Source organism: Protopterus annectens, chromosome 1.part1, assembly GCF_019279795.1.
Source record: "Protopterus annectens isolate FY-2018-M chromosome 1.part1, PAN1.0, whole genome shotgun sequence".
NCBI classification, from domain to species: domain Eukaryota; kingdom Metazoa; phylum Chordata; order Ceratodontiformes; family Protopteridae; genus Protopterus; species Protopterus annectens.
Genome location: NC_056726.1, coordinates 1874626987 through 1874647035, shown reverse-complemented (window position 1 = coordinate 1874647035; position 20049 = coordinate 1874626987). Strand labels below are relative to the sequence as shown.

Here is a 20049-nt window from a genome sequence, read left to right as displayed (position 1 = left end):
TAAAAATAAATAACCAAGAGCTGGACAGAAAGTACAGTTTTGTACCTACCATAAATGTAGATGTTCGAGTGTTCACACTGCTGCAGTCATTGCACTTGGGTTATCCTGCCATCAGGCGGTCCCGTAGTCGGCCAGAGATCCAAAGTCTTGGTCCGGCGTCGGTTGCTGTCGCTTCTTCCCGGACGTCAGTGCACCAGGGGTATATAAGATGCATCCAACGCCATTTTCTACAGTTTTTCTTGCCCCAGAGGTCAGGTCAGAGTAGGTAGGCAATACACATAGCTAATACAACATATATATAAAATAAAAACAATACCTTCAATTACAAGCAAATACACCACAAAGGTTGTATAAGATAGAAAGGAATAGATAAGTCCAGCTAGGACAGAGGGGATGGAGAGAGGGTAACCTGGACTGCAGCAGTGTGAACACTCGAATATCTACATTTATGGTAGGTACGAAACTGTACAATGTTTATCGTGTTACACTGCTGCAGTCATTACACTTGGGTAGAATCCCAAAGCTGAGGTTGGGTGGCTGGTCTATAAAGAGTTAGGATTGGCTATGAGGCCCTGCAGAACTGCAGTGGCAAATCCTGCTCTGGGTTTAGAGTAGAGAGGCAGGTGGTAATGCTTGGTAAAGGTGTGTGTGCACTGAACTCTCAAGTTGCAGCCTCCAAAATTTCCTTGGTAGGTACTCCTCTGAGAAAGGCTGTTGAAGTGGCCGTTGCTCTGGTAGAATGTGGCCTAATGGTATTAGGGACTGATTTTCCATGCTGTGTGTAGCAGTAACGAATACAGTGTCCTATCCATTTGGAGATAGTTTGCTTTGAGATAGCCTTGCCCTTTGATCCTGCAGCATATGCTACCAACAGTTGCTCAGTTTTCCTGAAAGCTTTTGTTTTGTCTAAGAAGAAGCGCAGCTGCCTGTGTATGTCCAAAGAGTACAGAAGATTCTCCCCTTTATTCTGGGGGTTTGGATAAAAAGTTGGCAAATGGATGGTTTGGTTAAGAGCCACACTAGTTACCATCTTTGGCATAAAGGTAGGGTTTGTCCTTAAAGAAACCCTGTCCTGATGAAAAATAATAACAGGTTCCACTGCCATTAATGCCTGTAGTTCTGAGACTTTTCGTGCTGAAGTTACTGCCAGGAGCAGAGCTGTTTTCCATGATAAAAATTTTAGATCGGCTGTATTGGCTGGCTCAAAAGGTGGCAGGGTCAGTTTTTCCAAAACAAAACTGAGGTCCCAAGTTGGTGTTGGTGCTCTCCGGGGCGGTCTTATGTTTTTAGCCCCTCTGAGGTACTGCTTTATCAAGGTTTGAGAGAATAAAGGAGGATCCGTGTTGTAATATGCGGAAATGGCAGAGGCGTGGATCCTAATTGATAAGAAGGATAGGCCTTTGTCCAGCATTTCAGTTAAGTATTGTAAAATCTGAGGAATGTTTGGGACAAGAGGGTCAAGGCTTCGAGTCTAGTTCCAGGCGCAGAATCTCTTCCATTTTTCTGAGTAAGCTTTCCTGGTGCTAGGCCTCCTGGCCTCCAAAATGACATCCAAAACAACTTTAGAGAGAGGTGTTGCCTGTTTGACTAATGAATCTGCCATGCAGCCAGGTTTAGGGTTTTGAGCTGACCGTGCAGGATCTGTTTGTTTTGTTGAGTCAGAAGGTGTGAAATTTGAGGCAAAATCCATGGTGGGCCTTGAGCCAAGTTCTTTAACATTGGGTACCAGTGCTGGTGGGGCCAGTCTGGAGCAATCAGGATCATCTGTGGTTTTTCTTGTCTGGCTTTTAGGAGTACCTTTGTAAGGAGAGGCAGCGGTGGGAAGGCATACATTTTTAGGCTTTTCCAGCTGAACGAGACAGCATCCACTTTCCATGCTTGTGTGTGGTAAGTCCCTTGTGCAGAATTTTTGTAGTTGGCATTTCAGTGGGGAGGCAAAAAGATCTATGTCTGGGCATCCCCATTTTTGCGTTACCATGCTGAAGATTTGTGGATTCAATTTCCATTCATGAGGGTCCATGATATTTCTGCTTAGATCGTCTGCCAGAGTATTTTTCTTTCCTGGCAGGAATTGTGCTTGCAGATGAACTTGATAAGTTAGAGCTGTGTTCCACAAGGTCATGGCATGCCTGCATAGTGGATAAGAACGAGTGCCCCCCTTGCTTGTTTATGTATCACATTACTGTGGTGTTGTCTGTCCTTAATAATAATTGTCCTGGATGCAGAAGGTCCTTGAAAGCTGTTAGGGCATTTTGAACAGCCAACATCTCTATTTGATTGATGTAAAGATGCATTTGGTCTGTGGTCCACTTGCCCTGAATACATTTTCCTGCCATGTGTGCTCCCCAGGCGTAATCCGAAGCATCTGTTGTTAGAGTCTGCCTGGCTGTGGGTAGAGTGAAAGGCTGACCCTTGTTGAGGTGACATGCCTGTGCCCACCATCGAAACTCCTGTTGTGGGCAGGGTATTACTGCTTCTAAACTGTGAGAGTGAGAGTGTTGAGCCCAAACACTTTTTAGGTACCACTGTAATTTCCTCATATGCAGTCTGGCATATGGAATTAGTAGTATGCAGGATGCCATGAATCCCAGGGCCTGCAGAATTTTTCTTGCAGGGAGATGGGACTTCTTTTCCAGTAACTGAAAATATTGAGTCAGTTGTCCTTGTTTGTCTGGCATGAGATAAGCCATCTGGGCCATTGTATTTAAGCTGGCACCCAGGAATATTATCTGCTGTGAGGGCACTCGTTTTGACTTCTTTTCGTTTACTGTGTACCCTAGAGAAATTAGCAACCTTTTTACAAACGCCAGATGCTTTAGAAGAATGTCCTTTGTCTCTGCTTGAATGAGGCAGTCGTCCAGGTATGGATATATTTGAATTCCTTTTTGTCTGCAAATTGCAATTACTGGTGCCAGGCACTTTGTAGAGACCCTCTAGGCGCAGTAGATAAGCCAAAGGGCAGTACAGAGAATTGGTAGCGCATTGTACCAGCTTTGAATCGGAGGTATCTTCTGCAATTTTGTCTGATAGGGACATGCAGGTATGCCTCTGAGGTCCAGAGTAACAAGCCAAACCGTCTTGCCCAGCATGGGAAGAAGCTGCTGTAGTGTCAACATTTTGAATTTCGGAACATACAGGTAAGTATTTAGAGTTGAAAGGTCTAGTATGGGTCTCCAGGCTTTGTCCTTTCTGGGGACCAGGAAGAGTCTTCAGTAAAATCCTTGTCCTTGTTCCTGCTGTGGTACTTTTTGAATAGCTCTCATGTCCATGAGGGCTGAAATTTGTTTTTGAGCCTCTGCCCATTGATTTTGTGGCAGGTTTGGCATTCCTTTTAGCCTTGGTAAAGTGTGAAAGTGGAACCTGTAACCTTGAGACACAATATTCAGAACCCATTTGTCTTGGGTGATTGTTTGCCAATTTTGAGAAAAAAGTGCTAGTTTTCCCCCTAAGGGGGCTGCCAAAAGGGAAGTGCTTGGCGTACGAAGGGGGAAGTCATTGGGACGGTTTCCTGTAAGGTTGACAGTTATCCTCATCTCCTTTTGGGGTTGAGGTACCCCACTGTCGTTGTCTGTTAGAGTCTTGGGGTTGAGATCTGCCTCTCTGTGGCCTGTCTGACACTGGAAAGGACCAATTCTTTGTAGGCCAATTTCTGCTAAATCGAGGTGGCTGTACCTGTAAGAAATCTTTGACTGTTTGCATAGATTTAGCTTTATCCTCCATTTTCTTTAACACCTCTTCTGACTTAACACCAAACAAGGTATCATGCTGTAAAGGAGCATCCAATAATTTTGCCTTAACATGGCCAGGTAAACTCTGTTCTTTTAACCAAGCATGTCTTTGGATCACAGACCCTGTAACTGTGGCTCTACAAGAGGCCTCCAAGGAATCAAAACCACACTGCTGAGTATGTTTTCCCACCTGTTCAACTGCATGCAATAAATCCTGCATTTCTGTATAGTCAGGAGCTTCTGAGCTTGCAAGCATTTTCTGTTTCAACTGAGCCATTAAATATTGTTGGTACATAAGCATGTGAAACTGGCAATTTAGAGCCCTTACTGCTAAAGTTGCAGAAGTGTAAACTTTCTTCCCCCATCTATCCAATGCTATGGAATCTCTGTCAGAGGGGACTGGATTTTTTGCAATGGAAGCCTTAACCCCTTTGGGACCCTGGGAAATAGTTTCTGGATCAGCAGAAGGGTTTTTATAAAGAAACTTGTGAGAGTCAGGGACTCTATAATACCTATCTGGCTTGGCTGGTGCAGGGGGCAAAGAATCAGGAGATAAGCTGGATTCAGAGAACACATCATCCACAATATCTAACACAGGTGGAATAGCCAGGGGCCTGTGCTGAGGCAATAAAAGGAAGTCCCTGAGCAGTTTCTTCGATTCTGAATAATCCTGACTTTCCCATTGGAAATGCTCCCTCATGGTATGTAAGGTTCCCCCAAAAGAATAATCCTCAGGAGGAGAGGCTGAAGGGATAGATTCTTCAGCATCAGAGTCCTCATAGGGGGGTAGAGAGTATCCCTGGTCTGAAGAGGAATCAGAGAAAATGGAAACCTGATCAGAGGAATCAGTCTGTATCCTGCCTAGGCCTTTTCTCAGGAGGGGGATGGGAACCCCTGATTAGAGTAACGAGGTCTTCGGCCATTTTAAGCATCTGTTTCTTAGGCATGGAGGACTGTCCAGGAGAATGCTGTACTTGCTTCTTTGTCTTTAATGGTGTTTTTGTCTTGACTGTTGCTTTAATGGTAAGTTGTGAAGGTCTGAAAACACCCTCAGAAGCCGATGCCTGCTCAGCGGCTGCAGACCCATCTGAGGGATTAGTTTCCGTAGGCCCAATACCTTGACTTTCCAGAGGCCTAGTTGTCTCCACGTGGGAGTCGGAGGCGGCCTGTGGCTCTGAGGTAGCAGGTGTCAGGGGCTGCGAAAGCACCTCACTGAGAACCGGCGACTGGCCTAGAAGAGGCTTCGTTGTTGGTTTTGGACCTCGGATGCCTGTCCTTATCCTTGTCTTTGCGTTTTTTCAGAATTGTGGTTGTCAGTTGATCAGACGGCATAATATAATTGAACCTTCGGGCAAAGTAGTGCAAAGCAAAATCAAAACGTCATTTTACAGTGTGTTTGTTAAATCTAGCACAAAACCGACCACTAGTGACGTCATGATCAGGGCCTAGGCATAGAATACAGTAAGAGTGGAAGCCCTTATGAGGTATTTGCTTCCCACAAGAAATACAACTATTAACTTTTTCTGACATCGGTCTGAGGCAAGAAAAAAGTTTCCCCAACGGGGTACTTAGCATTATTGAAGACTTTGGATCTGAAATTCGACTTCGAAAATCTCAGGAGTCGGCCAACCGGCACTTGCGAACTGCTTTTGCTTCGGGCACCGCGTGGCAAGAAAGACTCTAGAAAATGGCGTTGGATGCATCTTATATACCCCTGGTGCACTGACGTCAGGGAAGAAGCGACAGCAACCGACGCCGGACCAAGACTTTGGAACTCTGGCCGACTACGGGACTGCCTGACGGCAGGATAACCCAAGTGTAATGACTGCAGCAGTGTAACACGATGAACATCATTTATCTGCTACCCCTATCCTTAAGGGAACAGAGTGATAAATTAATGGTGAATTTGCAGTTTTCCATGTATTCATCCAGATTATGTACGAATAGAGTAAGTGAAGTATTTTGCTTTACATGTTGAAGATGACGACTCCAAAGAATTGGTATTCTCAGTGATATTTATCCCTCCGGAATGTTCTACATATGTTGTAGAAGAGACTAAGATCTTGAGTAGATGTTTATTCAGCTGTTTGACTGGTGGATGTGCACTATATCAAAGAGGACAGGGTCTGATGAGGCTCTGTATGCAAGGCAGAGATCTCTCCTCAGTAACTAGTATGATACTAAGAGAGCTTTGTGATGATCAGTATAGTTTTTATGAATTAGACCATTGATTTTCTTGATGAGAAAGTTTGTGTTCATTCAAGCTGTGTTAAGGTTTTGGAAAGGTACACAGTCTACATACTGAAGGGGGTATTATACTCGCTGCTGAATACAGCAAAATGACCACATCCCTGGACCTAGATGCTGTACCCTTACTAAAAAACTAAGCACTGGAAAAGGACAGTCTTACAATAGTGGAACATGGCAATCAAAGGGACAGGTCTTTGTCCACAAAGGTCCCCAGGTCCTTAACTACTCTATCAATTTCATGGATATATTGTCGATGCAATAGCTACAGGGCACGTCATACTTGCCAAGGGAGACTATTATACATTTCTGGAATTTAGTTTCAGTCCATGGTTATGACACCAACTATTTGGGAAAGGTGGGTCCTCTGGAGTTTTTGTGATGGCACCAAGTCTACAGTCAGCAGCAAACTTAGCCAGCCAGAAACCCTTTACATTAGCTTTGACCTCAGAGAAATAAATATCAAAGATTTTTTTTTTAATTGCAGAGCCTGTTTATATTTGGGTTTCACTATAACGGTTTATTTTTAAATATGTCACTGTACTTGCTTTGGAGGGTGACAGATGCAGCTATACAGCTATTCACATGTGCACAGAATTTGGTGGAAAAGGATTCAGCAGACACAGTGGGGCTCATAAGGTTTGAGGAGGATGTTGAATTTAACCAGGTCATCACTCAGTTTTTGTAGCTTATCTTTCACAGTATCCTTGAATACTAAGGTATTTGAAAAAGTTTCTGGCTTCAATCTTACGATGAATGTGACTGATTTATGGCCCGATTTGACAAGTGAGGAAATTACAACTAGTGAGGAACTGAGCTGTCCCATACTGGTGTGGACCATGTCTAAGATTTTGTCTCTCCGGCTTTCTCTAAATATACCATAAGCTTGCTTTTCTCTCACTTCATATTGCAATTCCTGTTTGCATTATACTAACCTACCTTTAATTTCTCTATAAACTGGCTAAAACTTCTGTAAATATTAAATTACGGTCATTTAACTTGTATATATTCTTAACCTCTGTTTGTATATTATGTCTAGTTTGGCATAATTATTTAAATGTAGATCTTTTTGTATTATTTTTGAAGATTGTAAAATTATTTTTCTTAAAATGTTTTGTAATACTTTGGAGCTTTTCTCCCCCCTCCTCCGCAGAAAATGGGAGCCCACCCAGTAAGATTTTGCTGGTAATCAAATGTCAATAAATAAATAATAAACAGATGTAAGGAGATGTGTACGTCTCCCAGTTGATGGAGAGGTAGTTGAAGTCACATAGCAGAAGAGAGTTTGACCTAACACATAGGGATTCTATACCAGCCAGGCAGTAGAGGTACAGACAAAGGGAGACAAAGTGAGTTCCTATAGTTCACTAAAATGTGATAAGGGATTTTGTTAATGGCAAGTTGGACGCGGAGGAATTCCAGGTGTATGGCCTGTCCAAGGAACCTGGAGGTTAAATTTTGTCATAAAGACTTTGCTACATTTAATGTCTTCATCTAGTGTAGTGGGGCCTAAATGTGTGGTATTTGTTGAAATCTTGCTCTCATTAGTCTTGAACCAGGTCTCCATGACAATGCATATAATCGATACATTTCACTATAAGCAGTGCCTGTAGGAAGTTAAGTTTTTGATTAGACTCCTAACAGTGAGCAGCAATACCTTTATGTTATCTGGATTTTGTTTTGTTAAGTCAGAAACTTTAGAGGACTAACATTGCCTAAAAAAGGCAGAATGAAGGGGGGGGGGGGGGCAAAGTTTTAGCTAAAATATGAAAACCTAGTGGAAATAGGTGCAGGCCAGCCATGGCAATGCAGATAGGACTATTTACCATCTCCTTCTTCCCAGGCTGATACATAATGGACCTTTTCTCCTTGAATGACACTAGATGCTAAGCAGACTCTTGAAGTCAATAATCTTTTGTTTGTATTGCAGCATCATTCTCAGTGATGATAAAATGTTGCTCAAGGCTATGTTCATACCTGTTTCGGTCACATATTCCAACAGCTCCATCATATTTCTCTTCATACAGTACAAGGTGTCTCATGTTACTTACTCCAACATGTACTATGACTATGTCATATGTGCACTTGTGGTGTAGAGACTTTAAATGCATATGTGACGTGCATTACCCATGCGTGGACAAAGATTGAATCCTCGAGTCTCATTTGCTTGAAATTCAACCTACCACAGATCAGACTTCCTTCACTGCAAATTAATGTCAGCAAATTGTGGAAATTTGCCTAATGGGCTTTTGAGCTGAGAGATTAGGAGCCTTAGATGCATGTTTCATGGTGGGTGTTGCATGTTTTTAAGTTAGATTTTAGGAGGCCTTCGTGTTTTTTTAATGCTTTTAATTTATTTATTTTGGTAAACTGATATAATAAACAACTGAGATACAGCCAACATCCCAGTCTTATTACAAATCCATTGATATTAAACAAAACAGGAGCTATATAAAATAATGAAGTAATACAGAGACCGGTGGTGAAATTACCTCAACTCTAAAACCCCATGAATGACAAATAGCCACTGCTCTAAAATACAATCCATCAGCCACAGAAAAAAGAAACACCCACCTCACAGGGCTACTGAATACCACACTATTTGCCTACAGCTTCCTCTAACAAAGGACTGCTAAAACCATAATATGCCCTGACCTTAGTTTACTCCCTACAGACAAGCATCTTGCTTAACTTACCTTCCTGTGCACTCAACACCCTAAGATATGCTCTAATGCTTCTTTTGCCCACCAGTCCAGACTTCCAAACAGAACCCTTCCACACTTTCATCACCATAACTTTGATCCAACATCCCAATACCAACAAAATCTTTCTCTCAGAAACACCTCCAACCCAATTCTTCATCTATCCCTAGCAAATAAAACTGCCATGTCCTAGGAGTCTTTCTTTCAAAAATCTCTTCCAACTCACTAACACTCTTCAGCATTGACTGATAATGCTATATTTCCAGAAAATGTGCAACATCCCAGTGTGCTCTTCCCCACAGCTTCAGCAACTGCCTTCATCTTTACCAATCACATCTCTCAAATACGCTGGCGTTCTAAGCCATCTATATAGCAACCTCGTATGATGATCATACAACTCTGACAAGTACTTTACACAAGTGCTCAACTGTATACAGTGCCTCCAACCCTCAACAGAAAAAATCAACTCCTTTTTCTTTCCAGTGCATCCTCAAGCCTTCCACAATTGTCCCATATTTTTTTAAATTAACCTACAGAACATACTGCAAGTCAATTTAACCCTGGGAGTCCTTCCATCAACATCACTGGGAGAGATGACACCCAAACCACCTCCGTATAACCAGCCACCTTTGTCGGTTGGCAATTGTCTACATAGATGATTTCAACTATTCAAACTGTAACCAGGCCCTCACAGGGCAGAGGGAACTAAAAAATGTTCCACTTGTTCTACGCCTTTGATGCAGCAATTTTAAAAAGGAGGGGGACACCTGAATTAACACCTTATTATTGTTCAAAACTCCAATTTTAACAATCCCCAAAAAATGGAATCACTTCACCCTTTCACATGAAGGAACTTACCAGGATCTCATTATTCTGAACATTCCCCACTTTTCTGCTGAAATCCATATAGGTTCATAGGTAGGTACTAGGCTATCGGCCCAAGGGCCTACGTAAGCCTAGCCAACAAGGTTCCCTGGCTTACGCCACCCAAGAAAGTTATTTTCCTGTGCCACTGTTGAGCACAGACACAGAAATGATCCCCGGGGTGTATTTCCTATTTCCCATCCACTCATCAAGATTTTTCTTGAAGAGTGCTAATGAAGAACTTTGCTTGACATAGATGGGTACCCTGTTCCAGAGTATGGGAAGTCCCTGGGATAGGAATATATCCCTCCAGCATGCCCTGTTTATTGCGGTGACAAGGTTTAGGTCCCTAGAGCGTGTAGCTCGGAGGGATTGGGATTTCCTTAGGTGTAGCATGTCCAACAGCTCTGGGTTTGACATAGCTTTATATGTTAGGCAGAGATCACCTCTGAGTAGGCGATATGCTACAGAGTAAAGCTAGAGTTTTTTTGAGGCGGTCAGTGTACGGCATTTGTTTGAGTCCAGTAATCCTCTTTGTGAGGTACTTCTGTGGCCTTTCCAGCTGCTGCAGATGTCTTGTGAGGTACATTCCAAAAGGAAATTACAAAAACAACGAAACAACTGCAACCAAAGAAAACTGGCAACCTTTGCTGTGAGCTACAATCCTTTATTCCATAAAGCGCTTTTCGTTCAGATACAATCCTTGAACTTCTTCAGGTGGATTAGTCAGATACTAAAAGCATTTAAATACTGTTTCAACTTAGTCAAATGGTATCAGCTGTAAAAATTTAAAGTTATATTACCCTTTATACTTAATGGTTAAAATCATTCCTTATTATACCATTTAAAAACATTACCAACTATATAAATTCATTAAGAATAATACTAAGAACAATAAGCCTTTCTATCAATATCAAATGCAAGTTACCTATATTACTATGAATAATAATAATTCCCTAAAATTATTTAAAATACAAAAATAAAAATAAAACATATGTTCCAGCAGCTGTGATACATTTCACATCTCATAAGATCATGACATGAATTTAACAAACCTAAACATACTACTTACATAAACTTTTCATTTTTAATATTGGCATAATTGAGCACATTTCATTCAAACCAGGGTCATTATATGCATACAAACGTATTTGCCATATTAGTTCGCGCCTTTCAAGTTCTAATTCAATCCCCCCCACAATATTTGTTGGAACTTGATCTAAAACCCAAAATTTAAATTCATGTTCAGGGCATTCTTGGATATGTTTAGCTAATGTATTAATTATCCTGGCTAAATTTTTTGATACTGTATATATGATCATATATTCTATCCTTCAATCTCCGTTTTGTTTTGCCAATATAATACTTAGGACAGTGTTGACACTTAGCTAAATATACGACCATTTTGGAATTACAATTATATTTACCTCTACTATACAATACTTTCTTATTGTGAATGACTATTGATAATCCCACTTGAATATATTTACAATAAGGGCATCCCAAACATTGTTGCATGCCCTTATATTTAATATGCGTATTTTGAATATTTTCAAATAAATTCTTGAAATTTCTATCTCTCTTCATGACAAATTTAGGAGTTGATCCTAATTTCTCCAATAACTCTTTGTCTTGTGTAATGATGCTCCAGTTTTTACATACTATATTCCTAATATATTGAAAGTCCATATTAAACGTGATGACAAAATTTACATTTATATTGTTAACTCTGTTGTCATTAGGTAATATTTCCTGTATTGGTTCTGGAGTATTATTAGAGAGCACCTCCATTAAATTACTATCCATTCTATTTTGATCTAGGATAGGTTTATACATTCCACTAACTCTTTTATCTATCACTTCAGTTATAATTTCAGCTAAAAGGCCATCAGGGTATGCGCTCTTTTAGTAAACATTTGTCTTAACAAATTACATTCAGACAAAAATTCTTCCACTCTAGTAATCATGCGTTCTGCCCTAACCAACTGTCCTTTAACCACCGACTTTTGATGGAAAGGGTGCGCGCTTGAGAAGTGGAGAAATGTGTTAGAATAAGAAGGTTTTCTATATATCTTCACTTCAGATTTCTTATCAATATCATTTTTAATCAGTAGAATGTCTAAATATGCTATTTCCTTTTCATGAAAGTTATACGTAAACTCCAAAAATTCAGTAGTTTGATTAAAATATTCTACCATTATTTCAGCTTGGTCCTTATCACCTTTGAAAAGAATAAATATATCATCCAAAAATCGGGTAAAGTATGCTATTTGTGACTTTATGTGGTCTATATTAAATATATAATTATGTTCCCAATGGTTCATTACCAAATTGGCAAAGCTAGCGCCACATGGGGACCCCATTGCCACTCCTTTTGTTTGATGGTAAAAGTTGTTTTTGAAATAGATATAATTATGTGATAATACACTATCCAATAATTCTTCTATCAATGATATTTCTGTTACTGGAGCACCCTTATTATTAAGGTTAAGGGAAACCCACTCAATACCTAGGTCTTGGGGTATTGACATATATAAATCTCTTACATCAATTGTAATAAAATTGCATTTATCATCAAATTCTATTTCATTCATCTTCTCCAAAAATGACCATGAGTCTTTACATATTCCTACCTCGTTAGTTACATATTTCTTAAGTATTGTGTCTATTACCTTTGCACATGTATAGCTTGCAGAATTCCTGCCATCTACAATAGGTCTAAGGGGGGGATTTGTCAGATTTTTATGAATTTTAGGGACTCCAAAAATCATAGGGGCTATAGGTGCTGGCATAATCATATAATTGAACATATTCAAATCAATTTGCCCTTCTCTGAATAAATCATTAATATATATTTTTATTCTCTGGTTAGCTTGATTATATTCATTGAGCGAAGCTTTTACATAAGAATCAGATGCTAACAAAGCTTCAATTTTATTCTCATAATCAATTGGGTCCATAAAAACTAATCCACCCCCCCCCCTTATCAGGCTTCAAAATTCTGACTTTAGACTGTTTCAAAAATTCAATACATTCTTGTTCATAATTTGTTAAATTCCCTTCAGAGGTTAATATCCTTTTCCATACATTATGATGTCTAAAATCCAATTCACATACTTTTTCAAAAGTATACAGTAAATTGTGTAATGGTGGGTTAAAAGTACTGGGAATTCTGTATTTGTCTAAGTATGGTCTATCCATATTACCCAATAATAACTGTAGGTTTAATTTCCTAACATACATTTTAAGGTCTATTATATGGTTGGTAACATCCATCTTTCTTGATGGTACAAAGGTAAGGCCTTTTGCCAATACATTTACTAAGTCAGTATGAACATTTACTGAGGAGAAGTTATAAACAGCAAAGTCCTCTTCAAAGTTCATGGTAACTGAGACTTTATTCTGAATACAGTCCTCAACTATCTCCATTTGTTGTGTTTCTTGCGTTGGGTCCATCTGTTCTGTATTCTCCCCCTCTGAAAACTGTTTATTAGTCCTACCATTAATTCCATTAGTATTGGAATTTTGGTTCTGTAAACGTTCACTGCTATGAAGACCAGGGTCATTAGTTGAAATAATTGGAGAAGTAATTGGTGGGGGGGGGGGGTCTATATCATGCCGATTCGTAGACTCTACAGTCACATTTTTAATGTTAATTTCCCTTATATCTGTCCCTTGTTGGTCATGTGATGGTAAATTAACCTGATCGTTAGAAAAAAATGCTGCAGCACTACCTTTTGTTTTCCATTGTTGTGCTGGTGATGGACAAGGGTATGCGGTACCATTTTGATATTGTAAACGGTCCCACTCCAATTTCTTACATTTAATCGACTTGGCTTTAATCATGTAAGAATCAATTGTCTGAAAGATACAGATATATTCATATTTATATCTTTCAAAGTCAGGGTGTGATTTGATTTTAACATCCAAAACCATACTTTCATCATTTAATTCATCAGCCATTATGTTATAGCTCTTGCTCATTATTTCCAGTAGTTCCAAACCCTGTTTATTAAATAATTTCACAAGGTCCATATGAAATTGGGATTGTGCAACCAGCCCTGTTCGATACTGGCAAATGCGCAAGCCTTAAGAAACTAACTGCAGCCGAATACATTCCGAAAAATATTCAACCTCTAATTTTAGTTTTTTATATTTCAATAAAATATGGTCAAAGTCATTAAGTAGATTCAAAATGTTAACTTCATCCCTAGCCGGATTCACTTTAATAGGTAAACTATTATTAATGTACATACCCATAGGTGATGTTAACCAGTCCTTAAGGTTCGGAATACCAATAAGCCCTGGGAATGAAGAATTCTGCGGTTGATCAGCTGTTCTACTGAAGTTCGTTCCACCTTCATTTGTAACCTCATTGACGCTAACATTCAAGCTAGTCCGACCAGTGAATGAGACAAGAGAAGATTTGTCCCTGTTAATGGTGATGCCCAGCTGGGGAGCAAGCCAGAGGAAGTAGTCCCTGGCTGAACCAAGTAATTGCCTTGTCGGGGCGGTCAGGAGCCAGTCGTCCAGGTATGGAAAAACCTGCATTCCCTGGAGTCTCAGGTGGGCTGCTATCACTGCTAATACTTTGGTAAACACCCTGGGGGCTGTGGTGAGGCCAAAGGGAAGGACCCTGAACTGGTAGTGACTGGTTCCCAGCCAGAAGCTGAGGAACCTCCTGGATCATCTGTCCATCAGAATGTGGTAGTACGCATCCTTGAGGTCTACTGAGCACATCCAGTCGTTCTCCCGCAATAGGGGGAGGATGGACTGAAGAGTGACCATCCGGAATTTTGGTTTGGTTACTGACAGGTTCAAAAGGGACAGGTCGAGAATTGGCCTCAAGTCCCCCGTCTTTTTTGGCACCAGAAAGAACCTGGAGTAAAAACCTAATCTGCGCTGGTCTGGGGGACTGGTTGGATGGCTCTTTTTTCTAGGAGCTGTTGAATCTCTGCAGCTGCTACCTCCCTCTGATCGGGTGGTACATCGGGGAGGTTTCTGAGTTTGGGGACATGATACAGGGGAATTTGGTAACCTCTGGATATGATACGAAGCACCCAGCGATCTGATGTGATGGACTCCCAAGCTGCCAGGTGCCTCGAGAAACGCCCCCCGACTGCCTCCAGAGTGGAGCAGTCGGGCAACCCCTCAGGGTAGCTGCGTGGGCCAATCAGAGAAGGTTTTGTCTGGACCCAAAATTCTTCGGGCCCCCTCTGCCTCTAGGGCGGCATCCTCCCTGTCCTCCTCTGCCACGGAAGGACTGGTTGTCCGGAGCAGGCTGGGAATGTTGCGATTTCCGGAACCACATCTTCTTCTGTCCTTTTTGGTTCTTGGAGAAGGACCTCTGGGGAGCAGAGAAGCAGACTCAGACGGCAGACAACGTCTTCCCGTCCTTTTCGCTCTGGACTAAAGTCTCGCGAACCGTCTTGCCAAATAAGGCAGAACCATCAAAAGGGGCATTCGCAAAAGACGCCTTGAAGGGTTCTGCGAAGTCACAATGTTGGAGCCAGGCCTGGCGTCTCATGACTAGGCCTGCTCCGCTGGCTCTAGCGGCTCACTCTGTGGCATGGGACAAAAGCCGCATAGAGGTATTCGATATAGATCTTAGAGTAGCCATGTGAGTGGAGTACAATTGTTTGTCCTCCGCCGACATGGACTCCGGGGGGGAAGCAGCTTACTCTTTGATAAGGTCTCTCTGCATCCTAATAATGTGTGCCATGTAGTTCAGGGACCTTACTGAGAAGGTCGCTGAACTAAAGACCCGCTTCTCTAGGCGATCCATTGAGCGGGACCTCTTTGCTCGGTGGATGGACCGAGGGGGGCTCTCCTGAGCTAACTCCCTCTTAGTGGCTGACGCCACTAACATGGCATCTACGGGGGGACCCTTGCTCCAGTGGGACCACTCTGAAGGTGGGGCTCAGAATCCTATCGGGGCATTTGGGAACTGGCTCCACAGTGTCAGGCTCCTTCCACGCCCTGGTGGTAATAAGGTCCACCAGGGGGTCGGGCGGAGGGGACACCCAAGAGGTAGATGGGCCTGCTTTGAACGCCTCCAGGAACACGGACTCGTCGGAGGAAGCCTTGGGGGCAGAGCCCCCGCCCTAATCCTGAGCATTTCCATGATGTCTCCAAAGGAGACATCCTCAGGGGGGGTGACCTTGGGGAGCCTTCCCCTTCATCCAAGTCAGTGTCTTCTGTTAAGGACTCAGGGGAGTCCACGTGCCTCCTCTTACACTTCCGCTTATGAGGAACATCCTCGGGGGGGCTGTCTTAGGAAGTCTCACCAGCAACATCTTGTTCCAAAGGAACGACCTGAGACATTGAAGCAAGCTGTCCCTGTGGCCGGGCGATGGAAGCCAGACCCAGCTGAGAGGGAGTGCAGGATGGGGCCGAGGCAAGGGCCGGGGGTCCGGATGCACTCAACAGAGCCCTCTCCACCGCATCGAAGGCTGAGGGAGAGTCGCTCTCTCTCGGATCCGAGAGCCGACTCCCACTCGGATCCGATGGGGGGATCAGAACCGGAGCCGAGACCATCGGATCCGAAGGACCCGTGTGCTCCGACCTGGATGGAGCCAAAGGCACACTGAATCCCTTGGATCCAAAGCTCAGCCCACGGCTCCGAGAGCTCGGATCCGACAAGGACGGACCCGACAAACTCGAGGGAAAGGTCGGAGCCGAAGTACCAAGCACTGTCGGTGCCGACCCACCCCCGGCTCCAACGCTGCCCGGCTCCGGGCGCTCCGAACCCGGGAAGCAAGTCGGAGAAGGAGCTATCGGGGCAAAAAAAGGAGTTGAGCTCCCCCCTGAAGGGGGGGGGGAGGTAGGAGCACTCCCATCTGCAGCTGGGCCTGGATGAACCTTCGCATCATCCGGTCCAAGTCTGCATCCGACAGGCTATAAGTGGATCTCGACGAGGCCACCGAGGCGGGCCGGGAGTGCCGCCTCGATGACCTCGACGGAGATCGGGTCTCCTCCTCCTCGGGTCCCGGTGAGAAGCATGGGGACCGGAGCCGAGGAGGAGGAGACTTGGAAGCCATGGAGGGAGAAGCCCGCTTAGCTGGGGGGGCCGAAGCGGAGGCCTCGGTCCACTGCTTGTGGTGCTTCTCCCTCTTTTTCTCCCTCCTGGCCTTCCTCTCCTCTGGCGCCGTAGCGGGAGTTTGAGTCCCGGCCGGGGGGAGAGAGGCAGGAGTGGCCGCCACCGAGGACTGGGGTGAGGCCACGGGAGCACCGGAGGCCGAAGCTGAATCCGGGGGCAAATGTCCCGCCAGGATCAGCTTCGACCGTCGCTCTTTCAGTGCCCTGGGGTTGAACGCCGCGCAGATAGCACACCCTGAGGAGAGGTGTTCAACCCCAAGGCACCGAACACACCGAGTGTGGCCATCTGCCGGTGAAAGCTTATGGCCACACTCGGTGCATTTAGTGAAGATCGGTTTTGGGGCCTCTGACATTATACTACAAAAAAAGCAAACTCACTCACACAAGGCCCCAAACACACACTGACTCACACAAACACTACGCACCAGCAAGGGGAGGAATTTACAATAAAAAAATACAAGATTTTAAGGCTAAAATAAAACAGAACCTAACACACTCAACCTTTTAATAAAAAATTACAACAATAAGTACAATAAGTTGAAAACTTATCTGCATACACTAGGAGCTCTGAATCTAGCTACTTTCACTAAGCGCGGCAAACTAGATCTGAGGTCAGTCAGGGTTTGCATGGGGATTATGAGTAAGGGGAGGAGCTAGGAGCTCGGATCTGATAGCTGTGAAACAAGTTGCCGGCTCAGATCTGAGATTGGATCAGATACCCAAATGTTGCTGACAAATGAAGTACCTACTTCAGATATAATGGTAAAATATTTTAATCAAACTACTGAATTTTTGGAGTTTACATAACTTTCATGAAAAGGAAATAGCATATTTAGACATTCTACTGATTAAAAATGATATTGATAAGAAATATGAAGCGAAGATGTATAGAAAACCTTCTTATTCTAACACATTTCTCCACTTCTCAAGGGCTTACCCTTTCCATCAAAAAAAGTCTGTGGTTAAAGGACAGTTGGTTAGGGCAGCACGCATGATTACTAGAGAGGAAGAATTTTTGTCTGAATGTAATTTGTTAAGACAAATGTTTACTAAAAGAGCATACCCTGATGGCCTTTTAGATGAAATTATAACTGAAGTGATAGATAAAAGAGTTAATGGAATGTATAAACCTATCCTAGATCAAAATAGAATGGATAGTAATTTAATGGAGGTACTCTCTAATAATACTCCAGAACCAATACAGGAAATATTACCTAATGACAACAGAGTTAACAATATAAATGTAAATTTTGTCGTCACGTTTAATATGGACTTTCAATATATCAGGAATATAGTATGTAAAAACTGGAGCATCATTACACAAGACAAAGAGTTATTGGAGAAAGTAGGATCAACTCCTAAATTTGTCATGAAGAGAGAGAGAAATTTCAAGAATTTATTTGAAAATATTCAAAATACGCATATTAAATATAAGGGCATGCAACAATGTTTGGGATGCCCTTATTGTAAATATATTCAAGTGGGATTATCAATAGTCATTCACAATAAGAAAGTATTGTATAGTAGAGGTAAATATAATTGTAATTCCAAAATGGTCGTATATTTAGCTAAGTGTCAACACTGTCCTAAGTATTATATTGGCAAAAACAAAACGGAGATTGAGGGATAGAATATATGATCATATATACAGTATCATAAAATTTAGCCAGGATAATTAATACATTAGCTAAACATATCCAAGAATGCCCTGAACATGAATTTAAATTTTGGGTTTTAGACCAAGTTCCAACAAATATGGGGGGGGGGGGTTGAATTAGAACTTGAAAGGCTCGAACTAATATGGCAGATACGTTTGTATGCATATAATGACCCTGGTTTGAATGAAATGTGCTCAATTATGCCAATATTAAAAATGAAAAGTTTATGTAGGTAGTATGTTTAGGTTTGTTAAATGTCTTCAAACAAGATTAAATTCATGCCATAATCATATGAGATGTGAAATGTATCGCAGCTGCTGGAACGTATGTTATTTTATTATTATTTTTGTATTTTAAATAATTTTAGGGAATTATTATTATTCATATTAATATAGGTAACTTGCATTTGATATTAATAGAAAGGCGTATTGTTCTTAGTATTATTCTTAATGAATTTATATAGCTGGTAATGTTTTTAAATGGTATAATGAGGAATGATTTTAACCATTAAGTATAAAGGGTAATATAACTTTAAATTTTTACAGCTGATACCATTTGACTAATTTGAAACAGTGTTTAAATGCTTTTAGTATCTGACTAATCCATCTGAAGAAGTTCAAGGATTGTATTTGAACGAAAAGCGCTTTATGGAATAAAGGATTGTAGCTCACAGCAAAGGTTGCCAGTTTTCTTTGGGTACATTCCAAAAGGGGCATTGTACTCTATAGTGGGTCTAATGAGTGTCGAGTAGAGGGGAACAACGACTTGCCTACAATGAAAAAAACCTTAGAAGACCACTGACTCAGCAAAAGGGATGCTTTATTATAAATTTCCTCACAGTTATCCAGCACCAGCAATCCAACAGATTCTGTTATCCAAATACCTAAATATTTAATCCTAGGTTTTCAAAGTATAATCTACTCATTTGTGTTATAAACTAAACCCAATTTAATTTGATATGCTTTATTCTAACTACATTCTAAACCTGAGACCAACATAAACTGATAAAAAAATCTCAACCACCTTTGGCAACACAAGATCAAGTCAATCAGCAGCTAATATATAGTCATCTGCAAACAACCTAAAAAGTTTCCATTCTGCAGGTGCAGTATCCATAGCCACATAATTTCTTTTGTAATAAACTTCCCATAACTAAAATTAATAAAAAAGAGGGGATAAGGGATATCCCTGCCTTATTCCCCATTTAATACATACCTCTTGAGTAAGCTCGCCATTACCAATTAAACTGTGTAGGATGATGGTACAATGCCATTACCCAGTTTATAAAATTATATCCAAAACCAACATCTTTAAGGACTGTAAACAAGACAGACCATTTCAAGGAGTCAAAAGCTTTCTTTACATCAAATACTACTCCTGGCTAACCCCATCTTTTATCTTCAGCCAGTTTTGATAACACCTACACAGCACCCACCCAGCTGCATTCTGCAGACTTTCCTTTAAAGAATTTTCTCGGACTCTGTGAGATCAACTGCATTAAATATGGCTGCAGTTAGTTTGTTAAAATAGTGTCTAGGACCTTTGCATCCATGTTTATCACAGAGACAGGTCTGTTACTACCTGGTACCTTCTTCACCAGGTCTTGCTTCAGTAAAAGAACCAAAACAATTTGGACAAAGATTTGGGAAGCTGCCCTTCCCTAGCCCCATAACTGTATACTTCAGCTAACCATGGGACCAACAAGTTATCAAACATTAAAAAAAAAAAAAAAAAAAAGTTGTGAGCCCATCA

At 41.7% G+C, this 20049-nt stretch overlaps 1 protein-coding gene across 11 annotated transcripts in view; it reads right to left on the bottom strand.

Annotated features, from left to right (window-relative positions):
* Positions 1-20049, bottom strand: part of LOC122812836 (protein 4.1-like) — a gene marked incomplete at its 3' end in the record, with an annotated part of 3376257 nt that overhangs the window by 1037158 nt on the left and 2319050 nt on the right.